Here is a 7,359-nt window from a genome sequence, read left to right as displayed (position 1 = left end):
AGAGAGCCTTTCCAGCAGTTTGAGTTTTAAGACTTCTTTTCCCTTTTTTCTCCTTTGGTTTCAGGTTCTACCTGATAGAGTTAACTGGGCTCAGTCTCAGGCCATTATGGGCTGTATTTACATTTTTGATTTGTAGAGATTTGTAAGACAAGGACAGTTGCTTTTCATTCCCAAAGGAACTGGGTTGCCACCTAAATGATATCAAAAGATTGATTTGTCCAACTACATTTTCTTTAATTTGCTCCTTTATATCAGTTAGAATATTTCCAACTAAACTGGAAATCAAAAGATTTCTATAGGGGCTTCCCTGATGGCGCAGTGGTTAAGAATCCGCCTGCCAATTCAGGGGACACAGGTTCGAGCCCTGGTCCGGGAAGATCCCACATGCCGTGGAGCATCGAAGCCCGTGCACCACAACTACTGAGCCTGCACTCTAGAGCCCGCGAGCCACAACTACTGAAGCCCGTGCGCCTAGAGCGCGTGCTCTGCAACAAGAGAAACCACCGCAATGAGAAGCCCATGCACCACAACAAAGAGTAGCCCCCGCTCACTGCAACTAGAGAAAGCCCGCATGCAGTGACAAACACCCAACGCAGCCAAAAACAAATAAGTAAAGTAAATAATTAAAAAAAAAAGATTTCTATATTCTAGATCTTTAGGATTCAATGTACCATGCTTTGAAAAGTTTGTGCAAGGCATTCAACAAAGGCCCTCTTTCAGGTCTGGACTTCTGGTCAAAGTCAGACCAATTCACCCTAGGGGCAAAAAAAAGTCTCCATCATTGCTTTTATTAGCCCCCAGTTTTTACCTCATACTGTATGGGCTCAGGTAATCCTAGTGATTTTCTTAAGTATTTTGAATTAACATTGCCTAAGAGGCAGATGTATATGCCCTGTCTTTTTTATAAATTTATTTATTTATTTATTTTTGGCAGCATTGGGTTTTCGCTGCTGCGCACGGGCTTTCTCTAGTTGCGGCGAGCGGGGGCTACTCTTCTTTGCGGTGCGTGGGCTTCTCATTGCAGTGGCTCCTTTTGTTGCGGAGCACGGGCTCTAGAGCGCAGGCTCAGTAGTTGTGGCGCACGGGCTTCGTTGCTCCGTGGCATGTGGGATCTTCCCGGACCAGGGCTCGAACCCGTGTCCCCTGCATTGGCAGGCGGATTCTTAACCACTGTGCCACCAGGGAAGCCTTGCCCTGTCTTATATACCAGGCAGAGGAAGCATTTCCCAATGAGACGTATGTCTATCCCCACAGTACAATCAGGAAAAGGAGAAGTAGCCATCTTACATAAAGCTTATTCAGATACACCACTTTTATACAAATTTTTATCTCCCAAACAAGTCCACATTATTTACCCCAAGTAGAAAAATTTTAAAGGCTAGAAGAAAAATATTACACTTGAGATACATGACCAGCAATCACTTGGGGCAACAGTTAGGCCAATTAATCAAGTCCAAGACCGACAAAAGGGGTCCCTTGGCTCGACCCCTCACTGGGGACCCCAAAGCCTTTTTTATGAGAATGGATAAAATAGCAGGGTGGCAGGGATAAAAAGGAAGGTTTCTGGGGCTCCTTGCAAAACAGAGACTTGTTAATGGAGTCCTAACGGAGGCTAAGGTTTAGGGTATAAGAGTTGATGGAATTGAGATGTGCTCTACTGGATGCCTTCTTTCGTGATTTGCATCTTTCATTCAGCGCTGTTGGTGAGAAGCAGTGAATCTGTTGCATGCAGCAAAAGTCTCATCACTTCCATTGCCGTCTAGTATTCCACGTATGACGATGCTGTAATTTTTTCCTGCCGATGCTATTTCCAACTTCTGGCTGCTTATTAAATGGTGCTACTTTAAATGTGTTGGCACATACCTCCTGGGGCACATGTGCCACGGATTCTCCAGGACATTTACGCAGAGTAGAACTACCTCCGTCATGGGACAGGCATGTCCTCATGTCATTGGAGAAGGCTTGTGTCTGCAGTGGACTCGGTTCCGTCTCCTCTTCTTCTCCAAGGCTCGCACAGTTGGGCTTTTTGGTCTTTACCAGCCTGGGGTCTGTGATACCACCATGTGGTTTATGCTGCATCACTTGAACGCCTTTCCAATGTCTCCCTGTATGAGAAACCTGTCCAGTAGGGGCTGGAAAGGCAGCTAAGGCAGAGGCAGATGGGAGAGTGGCTGACAGAGCAAGGACAGCTGCAGAAGAGGGATTGGGGGAGGGGCTTTCTGAGAGGCACTGTTCAGAGGGAGCCAGCAAGGAGGGCAGGGACCAAGGAGAGGGCAGATTCTGAGGGCCAAGAACGGTGTCACACCATGTCCCAAAGTGCCTCTGCCACCTTCCTCTGCCAGTGACTCCCGACCTGCCTCTGCCCCAGCTCCCCCTCCTCCAGTGCCACCCCCTCCAGCAGCATCTTGGAGGCCGACCTCCTCAGCCCAGCATCCCCTCCTCTCTTTCCACCCTCTTCTAGCCCCTGAAGCACAGCCCAGCACCAATCCTGCGACCTCGTCTTGCGACTTACATCCAGACTTCTCTTCCGCCCAGATTCCACGGGAACCCACTTACCAGCTTGACTTCCTGCCCCTCTCCCAAGGGCACCAGACACTCTGGTCAGGGGAGGCCCCTGGGCCCCAGCCCGTAAGGTCCACACTCTTCCTACTAACCAGCCCAGGGGACCTCAATTCTTCCCCGGGACGGTGTCCAGGAGCATGAGTGGGTTGAGGCATCCCGCACCCCCCTAGACAGGAGGCCCCACACCGGTTGGGTCTGCGGGGGCTCATCTGGGCCTCCAGGATGCTTTACATGTGGTCGCTGCTCAAGAGACTTTAAACTGAATCGAGTTGTCTCCTTTGAAGAACATGCAGCTGCCGAGCCGGTTTTTGTCTCTGAGACCCTCTTTGGCCAGCCTCTCTCAGCCCCACAGAGCCTCTGAGGCCTCAGCCCCACCTCCTGACCTGTTTCCAAGGCAAGTATCATGAGTTCTCTCTGCTAACAGTTGCCTCTGGGGCCTTCCTTTCAGCTTTGCCACGTCCCTCCAACCCCAAATGCCAAAACTGCTGCTGACCCTTCTGCAGGTGGAGAGATTCCCAGCACGAGGGCGAGCGTGATCCCTGGGGTTCCCGGATGAACCCCGATGTGCGCCCTCCAGCTCTGCTGAGTCCAGAACACATCTCTGCAGACATTTCCCCCGTGTGACCCTTGGATGCCCTGGGGTTCGTGCTGTCTCTGGTTCCTTCCACAGGCCTCCCAGGACTGGCCCTTCCCGAGGCTGTTCTCCAGTCACTCGCATCTGCCCCTCGGGAAGTGCAGAGCCAGGTTCTGAAGCACGCAAACCATAGCCACAAAGAAAGGCGGCTTCCCCTCCCCCAATGCCAGTGCCTTCACCTTCCATGTGACCTCTGAGAACTCTGGGCGGCTGACTTCCACAGGACTCCTAAGGAGCCTGTGACCCAGGGGCCGCGACCTTACTGCTCTCAGCTGAGCGCTCCTTTCTGAGCCATCAGTCACTCCGGGGCTGTGATGCGCCTAATTGCTATGTGAGCAATGCTGGCCTCCCTGTGACCAACTTTCCTGATGGCCCTTGCCTCAGGCATGCTGGGAGGAGGGATGGGTGGCTTCAGAAATGCATGGGCAGGCCTGTCCAGAGGCGAAGACCTCATCAGGAATCCCACACCAGCCAGGCGCTGCCACTCTGGCTGGACTAGGCTGAGATGACGTTCCCCAGCCCCAGGGCTCACCACGTGCCCTCCTACCTCCCTGCCAGATGCCCAGGTGGCCTCAGGAGGCTCGACACCTCCCTGATTCCATGTGGCCCTCAAAGAAAAGAAGGCAAGATAAAACTTGCGTTGGCTTCCCGCAGCCCAGCACGAGTGGGGACGTTCATACCATCTCTACAGGATTGGTGGGAGGTGGAAATGAGAGCTGGGGACGAGGGCCCAGGGAGCACTTGCCCCTGGAGAGGGGGGTCTCCATTTCCCCAAAGTGCTGGGGGAGGGGAGGTGTGGCCTACTGATGATCAACAGCCTTTCTGTTCCCAGCTGCCGCCCTGCTCTCCCCTGAGTGGAAGGACTGTCACTACAACTCCAGGGGACATCGTGAGACTGGGAGGGCAGGAGGCAGGCAGAAGGCATCCCCCATGGCTCGGCTGGTGCTGCAGTGGGCTCGGCATCACACCCCCCTGCCGCCCGCTGCCGGCAGTGCCTGCAGGGTCCACCATGCTGGGGGCTGGGACACAGCCCAGAGAGCCGAGGGTGGTAAGTGGGGACAACGGTGGAGGGTGCTGGGGCTCTAGATGGGGTCCCACAGGACAAGGCCTTCCTTCCCAGAGAACAGAGAGACCAGGACAAACATCCCCCAGAGAGCAGGCTCCATGCAGCTGGCCATCCCCTGGCCCGAGGTATCCGTAACCCCAGAGTTCAGGACTGGAGGTGTCATCTCTTACTCCAGAGCAGAAAGCTCCGCTGCCTGCTGCCTTGTCATCCCTGGGCTCCAGGGGACAATGTGTAAGAGCATCTCATCACAGTCAGGTGACTCAGGCCCAGAGGAGGGAGGCAGGGTGCCCTGGTGGGAACATGGACAAACATCCTTTGTTTACTGCAAGAGACACAGGGTTTGTATTTGGTCTCCGGTCCTGCCCAGGCACAGGACAAAATGCACACGAAACCAAGAGGGGTCATAGCAGATGATCACTTAATCTCATCATAAGAAAAGCATTAAAGGAAACTTTATACTCCACACCTATCAGCATGGTTAAAATTAAAAACAGTGACAACACCAAATGGTGGTGTGAATGCAGAGAAACTGTATCGCTCATACATTGCTGGTGGGAATGCAAAGTGGTGCGACCACTCTGCAGAACAATTAGGCAGGTCATTTCGGTTGGGGGGCCGCAGGGGAATGTGCTTTCTTAAACAAACAAACAAAAACACTAGACATGCAACAACGCTGTGACCCAGCATTTGCACTCCTGGGCACGCGTCCCAGAGAAATGGAATGAAATGAAATGTTCACGCAAAAACCTGTCCGAGGAGATTCGTGGCAGCTTTATTCATAACAGCCAAACCTGGAATCAGCCTAGAGGTCCTTGCACATGAGAATGGTTAAACACGCTGCGGGGTCCACTCACCCCGGACACTGCTAAGCGGCACAAAGGAGTCAACAGCTGACCCTTGCTCGGGTGAATCTCCAGGGAAGTAGGCTGAGTGAAAAAGACCAGTCCCAAAGATTGTGTGGGGCTTCCCTGGTGGCGCAGTGGTTGAGAGTCCGCCTGCTGATGCAGGGGACACGGGTTCGTGCCCTGGTCTGGGAAGATCCCACATGCTGCGGAGCGGCTGGGCCCGTGAGCCATGGCTGCTGAGCCTGCGCGTCCGGAGCCTGTGCTCTGCGACGGGAGAGGCCACAGCGGTGAGAGGCCTGCGTACTGCAGAAACAAAAAGAAAAAAAAGATTGTATGATTCCACTCATGTAACTTATTTGAAATGACAGGATTTTAGAAATACGGGACAGGGATTAGGGACAGAGGGTGGGGTGGCTGTAAAGGAGCAGGTGGGGTTGGAGCTGCTCAGCACCTTGACTGTGCTGGTGTTTACATGAACCCACGCATGTGATAAGATGGTACAGAACCTACACAATCACAGGTGTGCACGTGTAAAATGGGGGAATCTGAAGAGAAATGTGAAAATCTGTGAATTGTAACACTGGAGAAGATTGGACGAAGCGTACAAGGGATCTCTATTATTTCCTAGAACCACAAGTGAATCTACAGTTATGTCAAAAATTCAAATTAAAAAAGGGGACTGGGAATTCACTGGACTAAAGATTAATCTTGGAGTAACAAAACTTTAACCTACGGCCTGGTCAAAGGAACCGATTCATTAATTAAGGGCCTGCCCAGGCGTTAGTCTCTCCTGACCTGTAGCCAAGAATTTTCCAAGCACAAGACTATGCAGGGGACAGAGGCAGCTATGGAGGCAACTCGCAGAGGCCAGGAAGGATGCCCCCTAACCTGGTGTGTCCTCTGAGAGCTAGAGTTTCACCTGGGTCAGCGTGGTGAGCGGGTGGAAGAGCAGGTCAAGGGAGGAGGAGAGGGCTTCCCCGGTGGCGCAGTGGTTGAGAATCCGCCTGCCAATGCAGGGGACACGGGTTCGAGCCCTGGTCCGGGAAGATCCCACGTGCCGCGGAGCAACTAAGCCCATGCGCCACAACTACTGAGCCCGTGAGCCACAACTACTGAAGCCTGCTCACCTAGAGCCTGTGCTCCGCAAGGAGAAGCCCGCGCACCGCAATGAAGAGTAGCCCCCGCTCGGCGCAACTAGAGAAAGCCCGCGCGCGGCAATGAAGACCCAACACAGCCAAAAATAAGTAAATCAAGTAAATAAATTTAAAAAAAAAAAAAAAAGGAGGAGGAGCCCAGAAGTTCTGCCTGAGGGGAGGGCACACTGGGGAGTGGGGCTGGGCAGGGGGATGCTGGGGGCCAGGGCACTTTGACTCAGGGGGTGAGGTGGCTGCGTGGGGAGGGGCTACTGCGGTCCACTGGGGTGGGTGGGGCTGGGAGGTACACGTTGTTTTCTTTGAAAAAAGTTTCCTAATTGTGGTAAAAGACACGACATAAAAGTTCCCATCTTGACCACTTTTAAGTGTCCAGGTCAATAGTGTTAATCTATTCACATTGTCGGCCACAGGTCTCCAGAACTTTGTCATCTCGCAAACCTGAAAGTCTGCATCCGTTACACAAGCCCCCTCCTCCCAGCTCCTGGCAGCCGCCATCCAACTTTCTATTTCTATGCGTCTGACAACTTGAGACACCTAGTGAAGGAGAATCACACAGTGTTTGTCTTTGGGGGACGGGTTTGCTTCACCGCGCATCATGTCCTCAAGGTTCATCCATGTTGTAGCAGGTGTCAGACTTCCCTTCCTCTTTAAGGCTGAATAATATTCCACTGTAGCTGTATCATGCTTTCTTCATCCACTCATCTGCTGGTGGACACTTGCCTGCACCTCTTGGCGACTGTGAGGGCTGCTGCTACAAACGTGGGTGACAAATACCTCTTCTAGATCCTGCTTTCAGTCCTTTGGGATATATACCCAGAAGTGGGATTGCCGGATTGGAGGAATGTTTTGAACCCAACCTGGGGCAACTGAAACCTCTTAGCTCCTTATCAGAAGCTACGCCTGTGAGTGTGCCTTGCCTGTGGGGAGAACAGACTCACCCCTGGCTTCCATACCTGTCCAAGGGAGCAGAGGTCAACTTCAGGTACAGGGCACTAGTCCCACCCCTGCCAGCCCTTTACAGGCACCTTACACACACACACACACACACACACACACACACACACACACACACACACACACACACACACACACACACAC

The sequence above is a fragment of the Aethalodelphis obliquidens genome, unplaced genomic scaffold (assembly GCF_003676395.1).
Source record: "Aethalodelphis obliquidens isolate GAN/ISIS:26980383/991018 unplaced genomic scaffold, ASM367639v1 scaffold2, whole genome shotgun sequence".
NCBI lineage: Eukaryota > Metazoa > Chordata > Mammalia > Artiodactyla > Delphinidae > Aethalodelphis > Aethalodelphis obliquidens.
This window is presented reverse-complemented; position numbering follows the sequence as displayed.